Source organism: Protopterus annectens, chromosome 12.part0, assembly GCF_019279795.1.
Source record: "Protopterus annectens isolate FY-2018-M chromosome 12.part0, PAN1.0, whole genome shotgun sequence".
NCBI classification, from domain to species: Eukaryota; Metazoa; Chordata; order Ceratodontiformes; family Protopteridae; genus Protopterus; species Protopterus annectens.
In genome coordinates, this window is record NC_056746.1 from 872,752,196 (window position 1) to 872,779,824 (window position 27,629).

Here is a 27,629-nt window from a genome sequence, read left to right on the forward strand (position 1 = left end):
AAACAACTCCAACAGGAATTGGCAGTACAGGGAGAACAATCATTACTGACAAAGAACAGCAAGAATCACATTACCAGTATTAATGATTTGGTAGTTGACACTATTGACCATTCTGTTGATGTGCCAATGAACAAAGTGAATTATGATTTACCTGGTATGCCTTCTAGCCCAGATACAAATTCTTGCAACAATGAAGGTCCAATTATTGTAGGTGATGTGTCTTTTAACATTTATAACTACTCAGATTTGAATATTTCTAGTAACCACTTAAGTTTGATGAAAAAGGGATTTTCATTTGTACCCAACTTTAAATATAAGTAAGCTTATTATTAATCTAAAATTGTATACGAGTCAACTTAATTTAAAGTTATACTTTATGAATAAATCCACCATTGAAAGAGAGAGGGGGATTAACACAGTTAAATGGAGTAGTCTATTTATTCCGCCACAAAATCCTTTGATATTAGCTTTTGAACGCTTATGTACCTCTCACTTAAGAAGAATGATTGAAACAAAATTGGGTACCTATAAGAATTTGACATCTGCTGAAGAGTTTTGTTTGACGGAATTGTCAACAAGTGGACTATATAGGGTTATGAAGCCTGACAAGGGAGGGGGGGTAGTGATTACGTCAAATACAGATTATTCATGCAATATGCAGAATATATTGCAGGATACTGATACTTATGCTCTGGTTTCTAAATGTGAGGTTCAGAGGGCATATTTTAAGATTGAATGGCAAATTTATGACTTCCTTTGTGATGGAATAATAAGTCAAGATGAATACAACTATCTGACAGTAGAACATCCAGTTATGTCCAGCATATTCAATATTCCTAAGATACATAAATACACTACCAACCCTCCCTTTAGACCTATAGTGGCAGCTAGAGGCTCCAAAATGGAACCTTTAGCATCATATATTGACATCTTCTGTAAAAATACCCTTGACCAATACTACATATCCTCAAGGACTTGTGGCACCGTCTAGATTGTTTTAGGACCCTGTCAAGTTTAAAACTGGGTGAATTTTGGTTCGTCACTGCTGATATTGTCAACTTATTTTCAGTAATACCTCAGGATATAGGTCTAGAATAGTTTTCCAAGAGCCTGGAAAAACATGGTGGTATTCACCAAGTTAAAAGAAGTTTAATGGTGGAATTAATGCAAATTGTTGTGGAAAACAATTATATCCAATTTGAGGGTGAATATTATAAACAGTCCACAGGAGTTGCAATGGGGGCTAGATGTGCCCCAGTATTTGCCAATTTGGTATTAGCTGAATGGGAGGATCAATATGATCTGTCATCTGCTTATGCATCCAAAATGATTATTTATTTAAGATTTTTGGATGACATATTATTCCTTTGGAAGGGCACTCGAGAAGAGTTAGATGAATATATAGCATATTTGAACCAAACTACAACTTTCTTGAGATTCACCAGCAAGGTGGGTAAGAGTTCGATTGACTTTCTGGATTTACATTTGTACATAAGTAACGGGAAGATAGAATCAAGTTTATCTAGGAAAAAGACATACAGTAACACTTTCCTACATTATGAGAGCTGCCACCCACATTACATTAAGAAAAATGTAATAAAGGGGCAGATGATTAGGTCATCCCATACATTAAGTGACGATACTATATTCTTAAAAGAAGTAGACAAACTAATTGATTTGTTTAAGGAAAGAGGTTACCCTATGGATTTGTTAACATCTACCAAGAAAGACATTGTTCAAAGAAGGGGTACACACTTTAAACACATTTTAATAGACAATCAAAGAGGCATGGAAAAAAATATCGAAAAACATCACAAGTACATTGATACTCAGGCAGGGATGGTGTTGCAGCATAACACCATGTCTGGTAAGGTGAAGAAAATTATTGAAATGGGATGGTACAGCATATTCTCCACAGATATACTTGAAGTTATAGGAGAAGGTCCAAAATTCATTAATAGTAGGGGCACAAACATTAAGGAATTCTTAGAGAGAATCCCTAAACCTGTTGGACAAAGGCCTGCAAGGATGGCCAAATGTGGTAAATGTAAGGCATGTAAATACATCAACGATGATCCATATGTACAAGTTGGCAATTACAAAAGATCACTGGTGTGTCCAGGTTATTGTAATTGTAACACGAACATGGTGATATATGTGGCCACTTGTTTGTCATGCCCAGCGTTTTATGTGGGTATGACTACAAGGAGATTAAAACTAAGAATTTTGGAACACACCAGGGACATTAAAAATAAAAGTCAACTAATTCCTTGTACATGCATAGTAAGGACTGTGTGAATTTCAAAAAAATATATATATTTTTTGTCATTGACAGAATTTACACAAAAGATTTTGGGGGTAATTACAAAAATATACTTGAAGTCAGAGAATGTCTATGGCAGATTAGACTAGATGCCAGCACAAGACCTGGCATCAATGACATTTTATCTTTGGCTTGTGTACTAAAACATAAAGCTTCAAGTATTTAATTAATTAATTTTGTTCATTATAGTTTTTTCTTAAAATGAAACTTATAGATGGAATCTGTGGGGAAAATGTGTTTGCTAACAAGTTATTGGTTAACATTTGGAATGAATGAAAAGCAGTGTGTGTTTTTTTGACCACTAAAATTGTACTGTAACCTAAAGAGTTAATTCTAGAGATTATTACAGCACATGTATTACACTTGATGGTCATTGGCTGAAAGATGTTTGAGTTATGTTTATTTGGAACTGTTTGAAATTTTGCTAACTGACTCTGAAGATGCCCTAGTCGGGTGAAAGCGCTAAGTCAGTTGTGTCTGGTGTGAGTCATTGGTCCTAATAAAGCTGATGGTGGTTTTACCTTTGGTTTCACCAGTTATATCTTTTTACAAGTTCATTGTGCTGTTTTAGATTATAATACATGCTTTTATTTGAGCTGCAATGCCTCTGTTTTGTCATTTGCAGAAATGTGTTTCGTTAGTAACCAAACACACTTCTGCAACTAACACTGTTCTTGCACGGATAACTGCCTGATTGCTGAATCACTAATTCCCCTCATTTGCATGGTTTTCACCAGTAAATGAGGTAATTAGTATTCTGCATTGCATTCCATACAAGAACAGTGCAGGCAGGCTCGTGCACAGCAGTTTTGGAGTTTACTGAATTGCTCAGTGGTCATATTCCATGCAGGAGCGGCTACACTGTTCCTGCATGGAAAAAAAAGTTTATTGAATCCCAGGGACTGTCTTTTGTTAATTTAACCATCTGCTTTACAGGACAATTGTGCATTTCTGCAAAATAAGTTGGATTACTTGTGAGCTTACTATTATTTATATGTATTTGTGTAAAGCTGTGTGAAATACTTTACTGTGGCCATTTTTATCACATCAGATATTTGAGGTGTACACAGTCAAATGCCTGAAATTGAAGGGTACAGCCATCAGTGGATTATACTGACAGCAGTTCAAATCTTAAATCAGGAAAATGAAGTCAAAAACACATGTACATTAAATTCATGGTCCAAAAAAAATGTGTGTGGGCGGGATAGGGCTCCATGCCTTGAAGATTGCCCAGGTCTAAAGGTACACTTAATCTGCTACTGGATAGAGTACACATGACAGATGAATGCCAGCTGTCAGAGGACTGGGAATTAGCATTGCATTGTGCACTAGCCAAAAAAAGAGCAGGATGGAGAGAACGAGAGAGAGAGAAAGACAAAAAGAGATCTACACTAGGCCAGGTGTGCGGAATTCAGACCAAACTCTCTAATGCTGTACTCCTATAGCCATGAGCAACATAGGGTGTGGAGGACTATACTAGGCCTGATGTACTAGCTTCAAACCAAACTCCCTAATGTTGCACTCCCTCACTCATGAGTCAAAATCCAGATGGACACCAAACATCTGCTTGATGTCAAGGACCTTAGGTGTGATACCTGATGCAGAATGAACAGATGTTCTCTCTTCAACAGGGGTCTGCTGGCTGAACCTAGGATGAATGTCCATGGTTACAGGTACCATAAATACTTGACCAAATGACTCTTGACAGTGATTTTCAATGTGAGATTGTCATCTATGGGGTAGGAGAGTACAGGAGCCTCAGGGAACATCCTACAAGATGGAGGCTGATGGCATGCTTCCTCTAACCCAAATACCCTAAAGACAACAATAGGTTAGGGCATAAAGCCCTTGTTAGTTGAGGACAAGATACCAATTTTCACAGTCTTGAGGCATGGGCTGAATAGATGTAAGACTTACTTCAAAGAGGTTCTGACTTTAACAGAGTTGTAGCTAGCCCATTTTGACCCCAGACTGAGACCCTATTATTTTTTTTAAACAGGGGTGGTAAAAAATGTCTTGACAAAAACTTTTCACAAAAATATAAGAGACCAAGATGCTCAAAAGCATGTCCAAACAGGACATTTTATTGGAAGCTTAATGTATTTTCAGAGTTAATCTTGTAACTATCATGTGAAGCCTAACTAAACACAACAAAACACAACTTTAGCAATTTATAGAACCCACGCAGATATTAAAAATAAGGCAAAATTCAAAACAATCCACATGTTTTTGCAGGTACAGACCAAATGGCAACAGCACTAAGAGCTATTATTAAGAGCTTAAGTATGAACTGCAACACAGAAAAACATGAACTAACCGTGACTGTGGCACAGACAGAAAAATCATGACCAATGGAGAAACAGCTAAAATAGACATTATGACTCTTCAGCATCATGTATGTGTGTGTCTATACCGCAGTGCTAGTTCAGTGAGCACTGCATCATCTACAGACTGCAGTGCTAGTTCAGTACACACTGCACCATCTACAGACTGCAGTGCTAGTTCAGTGAACACTGCATCATCTACACAACAATGTGTGGTTTATTGTCTGCTAACAGCAGGCCCCAGTGGCATAATAAGATATAAACACTTACAGTGAGACTGTTTACTGTTTAGCAGCACAAGTGTGCTGTACTACACAATATATGCTGTACTCTGAGTGCCTTATTTCAGTTCTACAATGACCCTAAAACATAACAAATAAATAAAGATAAATGCAAAGTGTAAGCAAGTAAGCAACAGAAGAAATCAAAAACAACTGGAAAAAAAACAGAAAGTATAGGCTCTTGGATTAAATTCTGACAGTATGAGCCATATTAGGATTATCTCATACACAAGGTAAAGGATTTGATTCTTACCTTTGGGATAGGAAATGTGTCTAGGCTTAAAGTGCCCCCCACACACACACACACACACACACACACACACACACCTCTTACTACACAAAACAAACCACAATAGGTCTCTATCCAATATGCATGCTAGTCTTCAATATAAGAAGTGTTTGAGCTTATCATCAAGAAAAGAAGTATCTGAGCTAAAATTAGCTTCATTTGAATTATAACATATACTTTATAAAAACTCAGTAATAATCCTAAATATAAAATCCAATAACTATTTGCATACTGTGTTACTTGTATCTATCCTGTTTTATGATACTCTTCAGCTGATAACAGCAAAGGAAGAAGAAAGGTTTCCAAAGCCCTACACAAATTACTGGCTCAAACATACAGTGTGATACTTTGGGAAGCACAATTTATTATTCTGTAATTGTGGTTATTTCAATGTACTCTAATGGAGACCTCAAGAAGCCTTTTAAAAATACAGAATACAGTGAGGCCACGTTTTTGATGTTTTTTTTTCTCCTTAGTTCACCTAGGCAACAAATGGATTTTCAGAGTATTAAGCAATGTGCACAGAATACTTATTATCCCTGGCCCATGACCACACCTCTCAACTGTACATATTTTTGCAGAATGTCCACATTTTCACCAGATAAAATCTGTGGTTTTCTGGCAAATCACTGAGGGATGAACTCATTAAATAATAGGTTCATAGGTTCACAGGTTCATAGGTAGGTACTAGGCTATCGACCCAAGGGCCTAAGTAAGCCTAGCCAACAAGGTTCCCTGGCTTACGCCACCCAAGAAAGTTATTGTCCTGTGTCCCTGTCGAGCAGAGCCACCGAAGTGATCCCTGGGGTGTATTTCCTATTTCCCATCCACTTATCAAGATTTTTCTTGAAGATTGCTAATGAGGAACTTTGCCTGACATAGATGGATAGCTTGTTCCAGAGTATGGGAAGTCTCTGAGACAGGAATCTATCCCTCCATCATGTCCTGTTTATTGTGGTGACAAGGTTTAGGTCTCTAGAGCGTGTAGCTCAGAATGATTGGTATTTCTTTAGGTGTATAGGCATACATTTGTGTGTTTCAGATTTCATTTCCTTCAGAAAATACACATTAATACAAATTTTGTTACTCTAGCAACTTTCTAAGTTTAAACTTTAGAAGAGCAATATTTAAAACTTGTCTCTGTTTTTGGGCCTTTGACCCCATTATTTTAGGCTTTGTCCAGATTTCTTATATATGCTCCTTGAAACTGCTTTCATGAGAGACAGAGACATATGTTAGTCTTTCAATGAACATGAAGAGATTAGTAACATAAATCTGGAGGGTGTGAGTGGCTTACTCTAACAATAGAGATGCAGGGGAGCCTGTCCCCCCTTACAAAAACAGTTACATTTCAGTCAGCCTAATCATCAAGGGGTTTAATCTTGAAAGAAAAGATGTGCTATATCCTTGTTTTAAAAATCAAGAAAATACATTCAAATTATACTCAACTGTGCTACATCATTTGCCTTCTGTCCTGGCAATCCCTTCAGTACTTTGTCCATGTATGCACAAGCACTCAAATGACACCAAAATTAAACATTTCCTGTAACAATCCCTTTAGACATTTTTCCAAGTATGCAGAAGCACTCAAATGACTTCAAAATGAGAGATTTACCCATTGACCATTTCACCAGTTTATACAAGTTTATACAAGTGCTCAAATGACATCAAAATGAATAATTTCCCCCAAAGATCCCTTCAGTAGATTGTCCATGTATGCACAAGCACTTCAATGGCACCAAAATGAAATAACCCCCCCAAGATCCCTTCAGTAGTTTGCCCATGCCTGCACAAGCACAAAATGACAGCAAAATGGAACTTTTCCCCCAAAGATCCCTTTAGCAGTTTGTCCATTTATGCACATGCACCAAAATGAAATGCCCCCACCCCCACTGATCCTTTCAGTAGTTTGACCATGTATGCACAAGCACCAAATGACACCAAAAGTATGCACAAGCACCAAAATGAAACACTACCCTCAATGACCCCTTCAGCAGTCTGCCCAAGTTTGCACAAGCACCAAAATTAAATGTTTCACCCCCAAGAACCTCTTCAGCAGTCTGTGTAAGTATGCACAAGCACCAAAATGAAACATTTTCCCCAACAACTCCTTCAGCAGTCTGCACAAGCACCAAAATTAAACATTTCCCCCAACGACCCCTTCCCCAGTCTGTCCAAGTATGCATAAGCACCAAAATGAAATGCCCCCCACCAACCAATCCCTTCAGCAGTTTGTCCAAGTACGAGCAAGAAGCATACTAGTAGGTAATTGTACTTACTTGAGAGTTTTGGTCTTTTTTCCTCTCCTAGTATCTCCTCCCACACACCAGATGTGCTCACAGTGAGAAATTTAGATTTTGAAAAACACTACCTCCCTCAGATTGCTGTGGGAGCAAATAACATAGGCCAATACACTGTTTTTCTTACCCTTGGCACCACCCCCTCTACCTGCACAGCCAATCACAGGCTTTGTGGTGACAGTGCCCAAGCAAGATGATGTAAGTGGGTTGGGAGGCACACAGGAGCATCTTGGCTGCCTGTTTAGGACATACTCATCGCTGTATCTCATAAAGGGAAAAAAGTGTTTTGAAAAAAACTGTGTGTGTGTATATATATATATATATATATATATATATATATATTTATTTATTTATTTATTTATTTATTTTATGTCAGCAAATTGCACCCTGGAGAAGACAGCACCCAGGTCAATTGCCCCATTTGCTCCACCCTAGTTACTGGACGTTAACCTCTTCTCTGACTGTTTACTCCTGTGGTGATACTCCAACATATGCCTGGGACTGCATGAAGGTCGCTTCCAATAGTATCTATGTAAACAGCTTTTTGTGAAGCAGAGCAAGAAGGTTTCCTGTTTGCACATTAAGCAGCTACAGCTGAATCTTTGGCAGCTTTGGCTGTTGTCAAAGTTGTGCTCTTCTCCAAGACAGAACAGGCTATGCCAATGCAGGACTTGGCTATTAACTCTTATGGCTACAGGGACACTAAATGGGTTGTTTAAGCATGCAAGTACAGGACTTTAATACTGACAATGAGGACTGAGATCTAACTATACAGGTGGCAAATCTAAAACTGTCAGGCTCTACAGATGCGTACTCTTAAGTAGCTGGTGTGCTATGTCACAGCGTGCAACAATACAAGTGCTGAAACATCTTTAACAGAGGATGCCACAGAAGAAGTGACAATTTCTGACTGGTGAAAAAGCATGATGTGAGATTTATTTATTTTCCTTTCCTACCTTAAAGCTTAACCATGTAGCATACTTGTCAGCTAGAGTACTGTACAACAGAATCTCTGACCTTGATTTATGGAAATCAAACGATGCACCTGTTAAGCTGTGTCACTTTCTATTTGAAAATTCTCTGTCCTTCTTAGTCTCTAGTGCAAAGTTGTGCAAGATCAGTGCATTCCAATCCACAGGAACTGATAATTTTGTGTCTTTTGGCTTTTCCCAGTTAGGGGTCGCCACAGCGGAACTCCGGTCCGCTAATGATTGGTAGTAGATTTTTACGTACCAGGTTACCAGCCCTGATGCACAACCTTCAACAAAAGGCACGCCCCATTCACATATGCCTCCACACAGAAGATGCTCTAGCTGAGAATTGAATGGGACAACATCTTGCTATGAGGCGACAACGCTACCGCAGCACCACCACCGCAGTCCACAGGAACTGATAATGAAAGTAATAAATGTAAGAACTAGTTTTTACTGGTGTGTTTTACTATTTGTGATTCATTTGTAATGTTGTATTTGAATATAAAACTAAATAAAGAATTTTGGAGAAAAAAATGGAATCAAATAAGATATCACCTTTAAGTTCATTAAATGAACATTGCAGTCAGAAAAGCATCAAAAAATCTAGTGCTGTGTTTAACGATAACAAGGCTTCCTGTTATAGCTTAGGTTCATAGGTAGGTACTAGGCTATCTGCTAGAAGGCATTTATATGCCTAGCCAGAATGTGTTGGCTTTCGCTGCCCCCTTAGATTAGTTCCCTGTGCCTCTGTCCAGCAGAGCCACTAAAGTGATCCCCAGGATAAACTTTCAGTTTCCCATCCACTCGTTAAGGTTTCTCTTGGAGAGTGTTAGTGAGGAGCTCTACCTAATATAGATTGGAATCTTGTTCCAAAGCATGGGAAGTCTCTGGGACAGGAATCTATCCCTACAGCACATCCTATTTATTGTTGTGATGAGGTTTAGATCCCCAGAGAGTGTGGCTCAAAGGGATATGGTTTTCTTTAGGTGGAGAATGTCCATCAATTCTGGGTTGGACATGGTCTTGTATGTCAGGCAGAGATCACCTCTGAGTAGGCGGTATGCAACCGAGTACAGCTGGAGTTTCTTCATTCGAGCTGCATAGGGCATCTGTTTGAGGCCAGTGATCCTCTTGGTGAGGTACTTCTGTGGTCTTTCCAGCTGTTGCAGGTGTCTTGTAAGGCACATCCCAAATGGGGTGTTGTACTCTATGATGGGTCTGATGAGTGATGAGCAGAGGGGAACAATTACCTCTTTCGATCTGGATGCGAACCCTTTTGTGATTAGGTGGACAACATAGAAGGATTTTCTAACCACTTTGGCAATGTGATTATCAAAGGAGAAATTACTATCTACTTGGGTCCCCAGATCCCTTATTATGTCTTCCGTATTTAGGGGACTACCACCTATGTGGTAGTTTGTGGGTACTTTGTTTTTTCCAAAGGGGATGACTATGCACTTTTTGGCATTTAGCTTGAGGCCATGATTTTGACACCAGGTATCCATCTCAGTGAGACCCTTTTGGAGGATGTCTGTGTCAGCCGGAGAGTCAATTATAGTCTCTAGTTTGTAGTCATCTGTGAACCTGGTCAGCCATAGTCCTCCTGTGCTTGCCTGCAACTCTGAGAAGTATATGCCGAACAGGAGGGGTCCTAGGACTGAGCCCTGGGGAATGCCACTTGTAACCAGTTCAGGGTCAGACCTAGCTCCCACAACTCTTTCCATTTGGGTTCTGTCCATGAGCCAGTTGGCAACCAATCTTGTGACATAGGGGTTTATGTTCAGGTTGGTGAGCTTGTCTATAATACCAGAATGGGGAATGGTGTCAAAGGCCTTTGCGAGGTCTAGGTAGGCTGTGTGTATCACCTTTCCCTCATCTGTAGCCTTGGTAACTGTCTCAAAGAAAGGCATGATCTGCCCTTAACAAAGCCGAAATGGGTATGGTCCAGTGGAGGTTCCCAATGTCTCTGTTAATGAGTTCCATGATGATGCGCTCCATAGCCTTGCAGACCAAGCTAGTCAGGCTTATAGGGCGATAGTTCCCAGTGTCTGTTGTGGCTCCACCTTTGTGGAGCTGAATAACCATTGTTGTGTGCCACTTTATGGGTACGTAGCCCATGGAGAGGCTGAGTTTGAACAGTGTGTTTTGGTGAGGGGTTAGTTCGTCTTTGAGCTTATTTTCTTTTTCCCTTGTTATAAAATGCACATTCAGATGTGGTCTTTACTGTTGCAGCTCTGCAGCAAATAAGCTAATTCTGTGTAGTGGATCATAGATTGCTCCTGCCGCAGCATCAATAACAAATACTGTCAAACTTTGCCAGATAGACATTAAATTAATACATTGCACATTTCACTACTGAGACAGGACAGAAGTAAAAAGGATCATTCAATAGCACCTACTAACCAATCAAGGATACAGCATGGGAATCATTCATTCATTCATTAAGCATCAAACTCTATACATACAAATGTTTTAAGCCTGGGCATGAATGCCCTTCTTGCCTGCCAATATAGCAAAACAGTTGTTCCCTAATAAGTGTCCTGGCTGTTCTTAAAACTATCTGAACTGGTGCTTACTTTAATGTAATTTGATAGTCTATTCCATGCTCTCTTAGAGAACCATTTAGTACACTTCTTATTCCTACACAATCTTCTACATTGGTAGTTTGATGATTCTCTACTGTTTTTCTGATAACCCCAAACATTCCCAGAGGTAGCGATATCTAAATGCCCTATGTACCTGAAAAAGGTCTCCTCTTAAATATCTATATGGGACACTGTACAAGTTCCGATATTTTTGTCTTTCATAATAACTTACATTTTCACATCCATGAATGCCTTTGGTAAACTGGCTTTGCTCAGTACTGAAAAGTTTTGCTTAGATAGGTGCAAGGATGACAGAGGAAGTATCTGAGTGCCCCCTTGTGGTGAATCTGTGAGGAGCAGCCATAGTGAATGGGACAGAAGAGTGCATCTATTTCAGAGGAGCAAATCCCTTTTGAGCTGTGCAGCAGTCATCTGATTGATCAAGATAGTCAATGATGTGACATTCTGAGGACTGCTGTATGTTTCTAAAACTTCTGACTTTCAGCAACAGAGGTCAGAGTACAGAGAGCAATACTTATACAGTATATGATTATGTAAGTAGGTTCTCATCTGAACTATGACTACTTAATTTACACATAGTTTTAATTATTTTTATCAGAAAGTATTCTACAACTACAACTTGATTAGAAAATGGACTGTCAGCAGGCTGAGCAAAATGTGTTTATTCTTAAACACACGCAAGGAGAGATAATTCTTTTAAACTAAACACCCTGCAGATTAACAGTAAGTCATTTACTTGATCTGCTGTCTGTCTCAGTATAATAATCGGACGTCTTCAGTCCTCCACAGTGAACGTTTGTTTGGTGACAGCTTCCTCAAACAACAATGGGGGGAGGGTGGATACAGGAAGTCATACAGTCTTATGATTTAAAGTAGGACTACTGCTGCCTTAACTTAGTAACAACTTAAAAGTAGTACCATGAGTCACAGTGTCAATGATCATTTACATTGAGTTAGGTGTTTTAATTCAGTATGTGTTTTTTTTTCCAGAACTTGGTTTACTTTCTGGTTCTCTGTCTGGTGAAAAAGTTAAATGTATCTGCTGTATCTGTCCCTCCCAAAATGCCAATAACACTGGTAAATGAATAAAAGTAAAGTCACTTGGTTCTTACTATTTTTTTTCTAAAAATCCCAGCAGTAGTTACTGTAAAGTATTTTTCACAAACACAGGCAGTATAAACTGAAAACAGCATGTAAAAGGTTTAACTCTCATCTGACTTAAGAAAGTCTCACATTGAATGAATATTTTGGTGATAGTGTTCGGATTGGGTCAGACATCACTCCTTCACTACACTGGCTGTCTGTAGCTAGCTAAGGAATTTGAAAGATAAAAACTAGACAAATAGAGTAAAAGGTTAAAAGTATGTGCCATCTCACCATCTGCTCACATCAGGCTTGATGTGGCATTTGGATAATATGCTGCCAGACTTATTTTACATGTTTCTTTTTCACTGGAAACATCCTCATTCCATCCCAGTTTATGTGAACACTTCTTCTGGACAACAGTGGAACATACCTTTCAAGTGAGCAAACTTCTGCAGAATGACCACATTTTTGCCTCATATTTTTGGACTGTTCCTCATAAAATGTATGGTTTTCTGGCAAATCACTGAGAATTTAAGTCATTAAATAATTACATATGTGTGAGTTTCAGACTTTCTATCCTTCTGAAAATGCATATGCTACGACAAATCCAGTTAGTTGGCAACTTTCTAAGTTTATAAGAGCAATATTTTAAATCTGTCCCTATTTTTGGTCCTTTCTCCTCCATTATTTGAGACTTTGCCCAGATTTCTTGTGCTAAGGGGTTGAGAGGTATGCAGTGAACTACTGGCAACAGCAGCACTGCTTACAGAAGCAGATTGGGAAGTCATTCTTTCAGGGTTCAAAAAAAAAGGACTGCAAGAAAACAAGGCACATGTAGCTCCTGTAGTATAACTATCATTACTTTCAATTTAAAAAAAATATAGTCGGTAACCTGAATTCAATTTTCTGCAAGTGATATGTAACAGGTGTTAGATCTTTGTGAGCGGCAATCCACTTATAAAAATAGAAGGCAGTTTCAGAAGATCTAAATTTTCTTTTAAGTGATACAGAATTTATACAGGTTTCAATCCATAAGATCAATTTTGAAATTGCCTGCCGTATTGCTCCTTGTCTTAAAAAAATCCACACCAAGACAGTCTTCTGGTCCAAAAATAAAAATATGACATGTAAAGGGATAGTCTCTCTCTGTAGTGCCTAGGGATTTCTCTTTAATACAGAATTAAGATTGCCCCTATTATGAATAGGCAAGAGGAGGCTGGACTTTATTGGAAAATGTTTACAAGGGAACCAAGGTATAAATAATAACTACAGAGAGAACGTTAATGTAGCACATCTTTCTGTCCAAAAAAACACTTTTTTTTCTATATTGTCAGCCAATAATACCAAAATGGAGCAAGTTTCAAATATTAAACTTCTAGGGGGTCACAACAGAAGTTCAAATTAAATCTTGGTCTATTCATAATAAAAGAAGGAAAGCCTTCTCCTTTGTTTTGAAAGTAGAGGAAGGTTTGGGAGAAAGGGGTGGGACTCGAGGAAGAGGAAATGTGGAAGGGACTGGCTGAGTCATGATTGTTCCCTGTTGGAACACTGGGGTTAAGGTCCATAAGGCTTAGAAGCAGGTTCTCATTGTCATGTTCTACATTGCCTTGGTGTGTTATTTCTTCTGACACTTTTCCCTATTTGCCTGTGCTGAGAGTTAGGAAAGGACAAGGGCTTATTGGGCTAGTTTCTACTAAACCTGGGTGCTTAAACTTGCAGAAAGTCTTTGACAATCTGCATATATTTAGCCTTCTCCTCCAGCCTTTTGAAAATAACTATGGCCTTGGCCCCAAATAAGTATTTACATATAGGAGTATTTGGAATCGCAGACATAAGATGGTCTGGAAAGGATTGTTGTGTTAACCAGGCATGTCTACGATTATATGACTCTGAGGCAGCCACCCTGCTTGACACTTCCAAAGCATCAAAACCACAAGGCAAAGAATACTTTGCAACTTGAGAGACAGAGTGGCAGATATCCAGTAATTCTCTGGTGAGAGCCCTATCTTCCATCCCTCTAGTTTATCTTTCATATGGTCCAGCAGAGTTTCCTGGTACTTAACCATATGTAACTGATAAATGAGAGCACTCATAGCCAGGGTGGCAGAAGTATAGACTTTTTTTGCCAAATCTGTCAAGGGTTCTCCCTTCCTTATCATTTAGAAAGAGATTCCTAGAAGTGCTACCTTTAGCTCCCTTAGGACTCTGAGTCATCACTTTAGGATCAGGAATCGGATTCCTAAAAAGGCATTTGTGGGAATCCAGAACTGTATAAAAGAGGACTAGCTTCATAGGAGCAGGTGGTTTGTGGGTCAGCCTGCAGGGATGAGTCCAAAATAACACCAGGTTATGCTCCGGAAGCTTCAAAAATCCACTAACCCTCTTTTTAGACTAAGGGTAATCTTGTGCTTTTCCCCCATTTTATGGAGTATATCACCAAAAGTGAAATCCTCAGGTGGTGAGGCTAAGGAAAGGATGTCCTCTGAATGAGCATCAGCATACTGGTCTATAAAAGCTAACTCTTCCTCATCTGAATAATAAGAATCTGAGAATTCCTGAGCAGCCCCTCTTTCTTTTCCCAGAAACTGATTCTGGCAGGTGATGTAGTCCAACTGTGTGGTCTGGAAGGTACAATCTAAAGTAAATCCTCAGCCATTCTAAGTAGATCATTCTGGTAGGCATGTTGGGGATGAGAGACAGAAGGCCTCGGCAACCCGGGAAGAATCCTGTTTGAGCAGACCTTAGGCTTGGTCTGGGTGGGGTGTCAGGGATACTGGGACCAGGCCAAAGGCAGGCAGCTGCAGCCTGCTCACAGTTTAGTAATGTCCCCTCAGAAGATTTAGGGACTCTACTCTATCTGAAGATCTAGTATGGGAGTCACAAGCAGATGCTTGCTGAGCAACCTCATACTCAACCAATAACCCTTGTCATTTGGCTTGTGTGAATATGAAGAGTCTAGAAGGCATGTCACATTCCAAAGGGTACTCAACAGTGGTCAACGACATTCCTTCAGTCATAGGAAAGGACTACAAAACCATCTCCTATCCTTTGACAACAACAAGCTTGGCTGGATTGGCCAATGGTGAAGCTGTGCTGTGTGCCACCCAGAAGAACCACCAGATGCCATACCATGCAAAGATCCCTGACACCCTTTTTCCTTTTCTAAGCAATGTATCAAGGGATTCGGCCCAAAGATGGATAGTCGTCTTGTTAAAATGATCACAAGGGGGGAAATTAGAATGTCATGCTTTGGGTCTAACCAGAATAAACAAAGAGAATGAAAGTCCTGATGTGGAATCTATTTCCTGTAGTCAAGACAAGTATTTGTCCTAGAACTCATCTAACAGAGCAGACAATGCAGAAAAAAAGAAAGTTTTCCCCAGTGGGTACTTAGCTTTATGATCCACTCTGGTCTTCAGACTGACCAATGCACAAGCACTCAAATGAGATGCTTCAGGCTCAGGTGGCGAGGAAAAGCTGTAAGATGGTGCTAGCCAATGACCCTTCTACCCAGATGTTCTCATGTCAGGTGCAGGGTGTCTGCCAGCTCAGGGGGAGGAAATTAAATCTATGGTAGTTGGGCCCACCATGGGCTACCACAGCAAGAATTACCCATATTGTTATTACTGTAACAGTGAAATATGAGTAACTTATTTTACTTAGCTAGGTAAAATATCCTTTTAGCAGGCTTCCTAGCTTCCTTCAACATGTTTGGTACATCCTATAAGAATATGTGCCTGGTTGGCAGCAGGGACAGATCATTCATGCTGTCAGTTTACTATCTGCAGGTATTGGTATATTACGAACATGATGAGCCAAGTCCTGCAGTTCATATGCTGAAGCCAAATGAAAGGTTTCTTCCTTGGCATTTCAACTAGAAGAATGAACATATGCTGCCTGGGTCACAAAGGTGCTATCAGGATCATCCTAAGCCTCTCTTCATTTACTTTTCAGATTAAAGGGGGTACCGGGGATTCAGAGTGTAAACATATATATATAAAAAAAGACCTGCCCAATTAAAGAAGGCATCCACTGCCCAAGCATTGTTGTAAGGTGCTTTTGAGCCAATTTTTTCATTTCTTTTGTTGCTCAGAGACGTGAAAAGGTCTATTTCTGGGACATTCTACCTGTGGACTAATTCTATAAATATATCCCTCTATAGCATCTGTTTATTGGGATCTGCTTGTGCTCTGCTTATCTGGCAAGTTATGGCATACTATCAAAACAGGATGAAAGAAGTACTGATTATCATGCCAAATACCAAAACTACCCCCCCCCCCCCATATTCACTGCCAGCCTGCAAACAAAATACAAACAAGTCCTCCCTGTTTATGTACAATATCACTACTGTATTGTACATAATAATGTGTAACACATCTGATTTCCAAACAGACGTGCCAACCTTAGTAACCAGGACCCCTTCTTCTTTACTGATATACTTTGCAGTAGAGTTTTGTCCCAGGTATCCTGTGTGGGCTACTCAGGGATTGTTTCAGGTATCTGTGGGCAGAGCTTGGGTTTCAGGGCCTAGTTGGAAGGATACCCCTTGATTTTTCTTGACTCACTGGTCAAATCAAAGTAGCAAGTACCTAATACAAGGTAGAAAGGGAATAAATTTCTCCAGTGGCTGATGAAACTGCCACCAAATACCCATGAGATATCTCTGAAGCTTCCTCTTGTTGAGCCTTGCTAGGCAAACTGTAAACATTGTCAATGCCATGAAACTCAGAATGAATAGGAGCTCCTTAGCATCCACAGATTTCTTGTGAGATATAGCTAGCAAATCATTTTTTTTTAGAAAATGTATGTCATCATTGGGCAGGAAAACCTTCTGGTTCATAGACTCTAATAAGGTCCTAAGACACACCACTGTTATGAATGGGCTCTGGTTGGACTTAGGAAGGGTGAGAAGGGAGCCAAAATTCTGAAAATAATGTGGGGCTGAGATTTCTCTCTACCACTTCATGGTTCCTGTCATAAATCAGGCAATCAGTCAGGTAAGGTTATAAATTAATGCCTTAGTTCAAAATAGGTAATTAGTGCAATAGTTTATTTAAAAAGCCTGTCATTTGATGGAGGCCCTGAAAACAGTCAATAGAAAGAAAGAAGAAGTAAACTGGATGTGATAGTTTCCTGCTCCGAACCTGAGAAAGTTATCTGTGGTCTCTGTGAATGAGAATATCTAGGAAGGCATCCTTCATGTCTAAGGTGAGCATCAGAGCTTGATGAAAAGGTGGTGTAGGACAGCCTGAAGGGTCAACATTTTGAAAGCTGGCACTTTAAGGAACTTGTTCAGTCTTGACAATTCTAGAATGGTTCAACAAGGAACATCTTTTTTGGATACCAGGAATAATCTTAAGTAGAAGCCCAAGTCTTATTCTCTCTTCTACACTGCCTCTATAGCTTCTTTTTGAAGGAGGTCCTCCAAGAGGGTTTGCACTAGCTGCCTGTGATCCTTTGGTACTGATGAAGTCCCTTAAATGCTAGTCTCATCAGGAACTGCAGTCTATGCCCATACAAGACCAACAGAAGACCTACCTGTCTTATTTTATTTTCTGGCACTGTTCAGAAAATAAAGCCAACCAGTCTCCATTTCTTATGTTGCCTATATGACAGAATAGAGGGGTTCAAGTTTGGAAAGTCTGGGGCTGGGGTCTTGAGGAGAGAAAGAGAAGCATGGAATATTTAATGGCTGCTTCCTATCCAGAGAACAACACTGGGGACCCCAGGCTTTCCTTTATGATCTCCTTGCCAGTTCTTTTTATATACTCTTTTCTTACTATTCAATTGATTGTCTTTAACCTGGTGATGGTAAAAGGGCCAGTTCTTGAATGGATATCAGTTCCTGTTATACCTTAGTTTGGTGGGTTGAAACATTGTTGAACAGGCTATATATAAGCATTCTCCTTTACTTACACTTTGTTAAACAGTGCATGAAAGGGAGGGTGTCAAAACAGCGTTATTAAAGGGGATCTAAGAATCTGCACATCATTGATATCATCTTGCAGGTGTTGTATCTCCAGTTAGGCATGTCTCTAATCACTGTCCCTGTAGCAGCAGCAATGGATGATGCAGCCACAGCATTACAGCCACACTTAGTATCAAGATTGCCCCATGGCCAACTAGCCGGGTTATTTACAGGGGGTTTACCTAAGAAAAATGTAAGAAACCTCCCCTGCCTTCTTTTTCAGTTCCTTAAGGAACTTGGCTTTGCATGTTATCATACATGCCATACAGTTTAGTGCTCTTAGGCCAGAGTTGCTGCCGTAGAGAATTTCTTCCCCAGATCAGTCTAAGATTCTACTATTTTTGACACTGTGAACTGTATTAGGGGCTGAGGCCAGTTTTGACCATTTCTTAGACTTCAGTGACATCACCAAACATACACTGTTTGGTTTTGTATAAACTGGACATCTAAGATGGCTGCACACTGATCAACGGCTTAATTTCAACTCTCCCAGTGTGAAAAAAGAAACTAAAACATAAGACCTAGTAATTCTGCTAACATAAGTAAAATTTAGCTACTGGTAATAAGCACCCCTCCTGGATGCCAGCAAAAAAGACATTTAGAGAACCTGAAATAAAATCAACTAGAAAAGGCAAAGAAAAGTCATTGACTGAGAAGAATCCTGCAGTTGTTCAGCAAAATGCAGCTTAAGCTCCAGCTAGGGTACAAGAGATTGCTTCTAGTAACAGCACAGCAATGGTTATCCCACGCCACAAAGGAGGAACTGCCACAGACCCAGGAAACTATAGACCTATTAGCCTGACAAGCCTGGTCTGCAAGGCCATGGAGCATGTCATCATGGAACTTATAAACAAAGACAATGGTAACCTCCAAACTCTGGATGCTACCCAATTCGGATTTGTAAAATGTAGGTCATGTCTCCTAAACCTGGTAGACTTCTTTGAAACAGTTACTAAGGCCATAGATGAGAGCAAGGTAGTCCACACAGCCTACCTGAACCTCGCTAAAGCCTTCAACACTATCCCTCATTCAGGAATCATAGATAAACTCATCAACCTTAACATAAACCCTTGCATCACATGATGGGTAGCCAACTGGCTCATGGACAGAACCCACATGGTAAGAGTTGCAGACTCCAGATCCGACTCCAAACCAATGAAAAGTGCTGTAGCCCAGGGTTCAGTTTTGGGACCCCTCCTGTTTGGTATATACTTCTCTGAAGTGCAAGCAAACACTAAGGGGCTATGGCTAACCAAGTTCACAGATGACTGCAAACTAGGTGCCATTATCGATTCCCCTGCTGACATAGACATCCTGCAAAAGGGTCTCACCGAGACAGACACCTGGTGTCAACATCATGGCCTCAAGCTAAATGCCAAAAAGTGTATTGTTATCCCCTTTGGTAAAAACACAGTACCCAATGAAGTACCAAATAGGGGGAAGTTCACTTAACACAGAAAGTGTGATAAGTGACCTTGGGACCCAAGTGGATAGAAACCTCTTCTTTGATAACCACATTTATTTATTTATTATTTATTTATTTATTTACATTTGTTGACCGGGAAAATCTGACTGGACACAGGTCCTTTTTCAATGGAAGCCTGGGGAGAAAAGCTCCACAATAAAAACAACAATTAATTACAAGTTACAAGAAGTATAGGTAGGTTTTGTTTAACAATAGTAGTAAACAGTTAAAGTTCAAAATGAAAATATTTAGTTAAATGGTACAACACTTATATCATTGGTGCCATAAAGACTAACAACTATTTTAATAGCTGAGCTAGCAGCTATTACTCTTGAATAGCAGTGGCTAAGATTACAGCTCAGATATAGATTTACAAGCAATGTATTTGGCTGCAATCACATTGCCACAGTAGTCAGAAAATCCTTCTACGTGGCCCACCTAATCACAAAAGAGTTTGCATCGAGGAATAAGGAAGTCATAGTTCCCCTCTACTAATCACTCATCAGACCCCCTCATTGAATACAATGCCCCATTTGGGATGTACCTCACAAGACACCTAAAACAACTTCAGAGGCCCCAAAAGTACCTCACCAAGAGGATTGCTGGCCTCAAACAATTTCCCTATGCTGACCAGCTCAAGAAACTCAAACTCTACTCAGTCACATACCGCTTACTCTGAGGAGACCTCTGTCTGATATACAAAGCTATGTCAAACCCGGAATTGCTAGACATGCTCCACTTGAAGAAATCCCAATCTCCCCGAGCCACACGCTCTAGGAACCTAAACCTCACCACAACAATAAATAGGACATACTGGCGGGATAGATTCTTGTTCCAGAGACTTCCCATGCTCTGGAACAAAATTCCCATCCACATCAAGCAGAGCTCATCATTAGCATTATTCAAGAAAAACCTTGATAAGTGGATGGGTGATAGGAAGTTCCCCTGGGATTATGCCTGGGGCACTGCTCAATAGAGGGGCATGAATTTAATACATGGGTGGTGGAAGCCAATACACTGTTGGCTAGGCTTGCTTTGGCTCTCGGGCCGATAGCCTAGTACCTACCTATGAACCTATGAACTTAGATGAAAAAATAAATTGACGTACTCAGAGCTGAATAAAATAACTGACACACTGAAGGATTATATCAACGCAAATAACAAAAGGCTGAAAAAACAGAAACCTTAAACAACTATTCAGATGAACTAATAAAATTACAAGAGATTGCAATGAAAAGACTGCTAAGTATGAGACTTCTCAAGAAGAGATGTTTCAAAAAATAGTAGGATTAGAAGACAGAACATGCACAGAAACCTGAGATTTTCTGTTGTACCACAGCCACTGGAAGTAATCAACTGTATTAATTTTATGAAAGCACAAATAAGCAAGTGGATTGATATTCTACAGCAGGATTTGTTAACTGAAAGGGCAGACTGAGTGCATGTTTCACACCTGGTCATGAGAAATGTAGCCAAGATTAGTATTAGTAAAAATGAAATCATGCCAGCAGAAAAAGTTGATCCTGAAAAATTGTGTCAGAAGGGCATAGTATCAAAATTTTGAGACTGTAGGGTGTTTGAGGAAAATGAATATTCACTGTACACCAGGCAAAAGAGAAGGAACTTTATCCCCCAGCAATCAGGGAATGTCAAGAGGGAGGTGTCAGACTGAAGCTGCTGTATCCAGCTGTCTTCAGAATATTTTTTCCTGGAGAATCAATGACATTTTTGATGCAGAACAGGCTAAGGAGGAGACACAAAAGTTTATTCAACAAAAAAGGAGATTCTGTTTCTTATTTTTCTGAGTATAAAGTTCATAGAGACAGACTTTGACAGCAAAACCTTTTCCAATGTTCCAAAGGAAAATGCGTGAGAATCAGAAAAATGCACAGGAGATGACTAGAAGTAGCACGTTCCTTGGACTTGAACCAATGCCTGATGTTGGGAGATGGAGATGAACAGGAAAAAGACCAGCAACACTGAAATTAGTGAGTAAATGTGAGATTATAAAGCAGCTATCACATATGTGAAATAAGGCTTTGCAAGAAAAAGTGGTTGGGATAGATTGGTCTTTTGTTGACTTTGTTAAACTTGTGGGTGGAATGTAAAGCATATAACCCACTTTATGTCATTAATGTTTAGAAGAACTTTAAAAGGAAAAAAGGTAACTGTAAGTAAAATAATTTTTGTTTTTAATAATATTTGTACAAAACATTGCATGACATACAATGCATGTTCAACAGTAAAGCAAATTTGTGTAGTATGTAGTCAGGAGTAACTTAAATGTGGAGGTGAGGGTGAGTCTTTTCAGTGACTGTTGTATGTGATAATGATATTAAAATAAATAGGCACTTTTTTTAGTTTTAAGAAATACAGGCATTACCAAGTAAAAAAGAGAAGAGAAGGTAGACAAAAGCAAGTTCAATATGCTGTAATCTTGGGCTGTTGGGTGGAGAATGGGGTTTAAAATTGCACTGATTATATAATATGCAGAACTGAGGTGTTTCCTCTTATTTCTTTTTGCATAGGTGAATGTCTGTATTAATGCCCTTGGCTTAATCTGAAAACAAGTGTTTTCTGTAAGCAAGTAGGCTTGATCAATAAGATAAAATTAAGAATGTCAAGAGAAGTGGCAAGTTTCTTGCATATGCAATTATATTAGCTTGTTTTTTTAGCAAATGTTTAGTAGGTTAAGAAGTCTGCAGTTAAAGGCAGCTGTACATTCTGTTGTTTTGTTTCCATGAAAACAAGCTCTCTGCAGGTATCACTTCTGATCACTGTTTGCTTAGGCAATGCAAAATGTAAAGGTACAATGGCAAGCAGTTCAGTAATAAATAATGTTTGCAATTACTGGAAATGAATAAGAGATAGCAGCTTCCCTAGCAGCCTTAACACATCAATGCACTTAACAGAACAGTGTCTAATTTTAGTTTTATTTAAAGACACCCAGGTCACTTTTTTCTTAAGGCTAAAAGTTAATGTTTTCTCAAAGCATGCAATCTGTTTTCACATGGGGGGTAGAAATAAGAAAAAAACAGGAGTCAGTGTGATTGGCAGCATAAGCCATAACATGCACTTTAGCATGAGTAACCTTAATTTTAGGTTAGGTAATGCCTGTGGGTGCAGCTGTTATTTTGGGGCAACTGTTCCTATCACAATGATTAAACTTCAGTTTTGAAGCTGTACATAGCTGTTTGTTGAAAACCTCAAACAAAAAAAAAAAAACTAAATAAGTTATGGGGTGTCCTGAAAATGTATTTAGTTTTTTTTTTTTTTTTGTTTGAGGTTTTCATTAAAAACGTCTTGAAAAACTGACACAGGTTCAAATGGAGGTAACAAGAAACAACTGTATAAAAGATAAACCTAAAAAATATTAGTGTGTGCATGTAACACAAAAGTTGGAAATGCACATTCAGAAAACCTGTCATGTATACTAGGTGGGAACAATAACTTCTTATTATAATGGCTACATTATCCATATTATTTTGGAATGTAAATGGCCTTACAGGTAAAGACAAAATAGTAAGAGTACTGAACTGCATTCAGAAATACAGAGTACAAATATCAATGCTGCAAGAGATACATATGGAAAGAACTGAGCATGTGATTTTGATAAAAAAATGATTCCAGGATGGATATTCAGCAAAATATCACAGACAAGTGAAAGAGGGAATACTTATACTAATTATTACAGGATCTCCAATCATGACAAAAGAGGGAGAAAAAATAATAATGGTAGATTTAAATATGTAAGGGGCTACAAGCAAAATATAATAAGGGACTCCAAATGTCAAGGGTATAATTAGTATAGTACTCATGAAAAGTTGGATTTATTTGCAGACAATATTATTTGCACCTGATAAATCCAGATAAGGATATTTCAGTGTTGTGAGACAGTTTGAGACAGTTTCAAGTCTTTTCAGTATAAGATAAAAAAGGCTATAACCATAAATTATGTACCCATACATGAACTGTTTTAGTGGTTTACTATTAAAATTGCGAGTGAAGATCCTCCGCACATGGAAAACTCAAAACATGGATGTTCAAATTTCCATCTTGCTGAACATCTCCATGTCAAAAGTTCATATCAGCGAATGCACAGTGCATTCACTGATATGAACTCAAAGTACTGTGCAGAGATCATAGTACAGCAGGGAGACATTCAAGAAATAAGGAGAGAGATGGATAATAACAACAACCATACAGACAGGGGTCCAAATGGAGAGATGTTAAGTCAGCAAGTAAATGGGAGTATTACTGCTGAAATTGAATTCATCCTCAAGTCTTGGTGAGTACCTTCATGAGGTGGACCCTGTTTTTCTCAAAATCTCGCCAAGACGACACTCCTATATAGACTCTATTTATATAACATATATCGTGGACAGGAAAAAAAATTAAAAAGACAGCTGGGTGCAAAAGACCCAGGATAAAAAAGTGCCCAATCCAGGTAGGCACACTGGATCCAGGACTGGAAAATATGACAGTGTAGAATCCTCAAACTATGGAAACATTCTTACAATGGGGCCAGGCCCAGGAGGAGGATGGCCCCCTGTTGTAGAAGGAAGTAATAGTCCACAAAAATCACAAAAGCTGATACGACAAAGAAGAGCCATAAATACAATAAAGTCGACTATTGAGGATAAGAAAGAAATGATGTGTTGTTACTATTTTGCAAAAAGCCCAGAATTCCCAGGCACAACATATACAAAACAATTAAGAGAGAAATTAGAGGAAAGAAAAAAAATACTTCCACAAGAAAAACTGTCAGAAGCTTCAAACAAAAAATTGTATTCATTAATATAACAGATTTGTGAAAAACAGTATATAGATCATGAAACTTTGAACTGTTTGGAAAAAGAAGTATCTTAGGAAGTGCAAAAATATAAACAACAAAACCTAGAGATTTTTGAAAAGTATAAAAAAGAAATATGGACATGGGAAATAAAGAGAGATTTGATATGATGCAATATTTATGCAAATTAGTCAAATTAATCAACATAAAGAAAGCAGCCCCAAAGATATTTGAAGAGAAATACAGTCAAAGGCATCCAGATATGGAAAATTACAAAATAAAAAAAAAACAATATCACAAAGAGGGAATGTAGAAAGGAAGATTAGTAAAGTAAAAATTAAAAAAAAAATAGAAGTTGAAGTTATGTAGTACCTGTGATGTGAAGGAGTTGGTGCAGAAGATCTAACATAGGTTACATCACAGCATGATGGAGTGAGTCCCCAAAATAAGGAGAAACAGGAAGATCAGGAGACAATTGAAGAAGAAATATGAACATGGGAAAGAAAAAGAAATTTAATATGATGTAATATTTATGCAAAGGAGAAAGCAAAACTAACCAACACAAAAAAAGCAGCACCAAAGATATTTGAAGAGAGACACAGGCAAAGGAATCCAGACATGGAAAACTTTACAATACAAACAATAAGAAGACAAAGATGAAAAGTAGAAAAGCAGATTAGTAATGGAGAAGTTAAAGAAATCGAGACTGATGTTATGGAGTACCTGCGAAGTGAAGGATCCAGTGTAGAAAATCTAATTCAGAAAGCGCCACAAGAGGATAGAGCAATGGATATCCAAATTAAGGGGAAACCAGTGGAACAGGATGCAATTGGTCAGGTGCCATATGAAGATATTTTGGAGCCTTCCACAGGAAACCAGTATAAATGTTCACTTGAAGCTGTATAGCAAAGGAGGGAACAGCAAACTGTGGAAACTCTGATGCAATGTTGAGGAGTGATAGGCTAGTGAGTTCCCATATGACAGAGCAACAGAGGACACAGGATGAAACTGAAGAGAATGTGCCATAGGAAGATGCTATATAAATTTCTATAGAATGCCCATAGGAAATGGAAACAAAAAAATGAGCCCTCAGTTTAGAAGAAAATGAGCTAAGAGAAGAGTTGCTTGATTTAATAGACATAGACATAATAAGATCAATGAAAGAAATAGACTGCAGAAGATCAATAAAACCCAAAAAGTCAGAAGTTTGATAAAACAAATGAACACAGTAATTAGGACTGTTCAAAAAGAGCCATGCAATATAATATAAGTAAACAGGATATATTACTGTGCAGCTAAATTAATAACTGATAAAAGTTCTACCACAAGAACACAGGGTAGTGAGGGAAGGGAAGGGGGAGAGATCGAATACCATCATGGAAGTATTGAACAAAGAAAACTATAAAGCAATTAAGACAAAATTAAGACAAAAAGTGTCACTGTTAGAAGACTATAGAAGAGGGAACAGATAAAAATACTATTTATTTTATTTATTTAACATTTGTTTACCAGGGTTTACTATCATTTTATCGAGTTCACTGTAGGCAAATTATCATTTCTACGAAACATAAAAATGAAATTCACTAAAGCAAACAACAAAAATCTCGAACTTGGAAGTGGTGAATGTTCAAATTTGACATAATTCAAACATTCACCACACTTCTGGGAACAGCATTAGTGTGCATTGCACAGTAAAGAATGCACCCCCCCACACCACCTGCTACTTAGATATACAAACTCTGACTAACAACAGGAAAAACAATGCTCCTACTTAAGAGTGAACCTGCAAGCTACCCTAAAATTTATAGACTAATAACTTGCCTTCCAATGATGTATAAACTATACACAGGAATTGTTTCTGACAGAGTTTATAATCATTTAGAAGAAAACTCAATTATGGCAGTAGAACAAAAGGGCAATAAAAGAAAGTCAAGGGAGCAAAGGATCATTTGTTGTTAAATAAAGTCATAGTGGAGAAGTGTAAAAAGGGGAAAATTCTAAGTATATCATGGTTTGACTACAAAAAAGCATTTGATGCTTAAAAATGTTGAAGATACATCCTACACTGATCGACTACATTACAGTGACCAGGAAGCAGTGGCAGCCACTTTGCAATTAAGCCATGATAAAGGACAAATTATTATCCTGGGGATGAAAATTCCAATAAGTCTGTCACCTCTGCTATTCTGCCTTGCCCTTAACCCATTAACGTGTCTACTTAACAGCTTAGGCCATTGCTAGAATTTGGCTCCTACAAAACAACAAAGTGTAAAGACATCTCATCTTCTCATTGTCGATGATTTAAAACTGTATAGCTCATCAGAAGAGGCACTGAAAGTACAACTGCAAGCTGTCAAAACTTTTTCAGATGATATAAGAATGTCATTTGGTCTTGATAAATGTGCAAAAGCAACCTTTAAATAGGGAAACTGCAGCATCAGAAAAATATCAGTTTGGGAGAAGAATGTGATATAAAAGTACTTGAGCAAGAGGGAGTGTATAAATATTTTGGGACTGATGAAGGATCAACAATAAAACATGAAAAATGTGAATAAAACTTAGTAAGGAATACTTTAGAAGACAAATTAATCATGAAAACAGTGTTGGCATCAAGGAACAAAATCCAAGCTATAAACCAATTTGCTCTTCCTGTCCTAACTTACAGTTTTGGAGTGACTGGCCCCAAAATGTGTTGGATAGATTAGATAGGAAAACTAGAAGGATGCTTCATGCTCACCAAATGATTTATAAAAAATCAGTGCATATCAAGATTATATATTCCCCGTTCTGAAGGAGGGATGAGCCTCCTTGAAACTGATTACATGATCTGCAATTGTGGGGCTCCACACGTATCTGCTGACCTCACAAAACCCAAATGTAGTGAAAGTTTTGAAACATGAGAATAAATCTAAGATGACTTCTCTGCTTAATCTAGTAGAAGCATATCAGCATCAATCAGGAATGGAAATTAAATCAGAAGTCGATAAAAATCAGGCAGCAACTAAATGTGCCAAAAAAACAAAAGAAAGAATATAAGGTGAAGGACCAGATGAAAAGGGTAGAAATGTAGAAAATGCATAAATATAGTTGCAAGTATAGAAAACTTCTGGGAGAACCTCATGTTGATCAGGAACAAATGCAGGAATGGTTAAGGAGAGGTAAATTCAAACCAAGAGATGAAAGGTTAATATTGGTGGCCCAAGACAGTGGGCTACGTACAC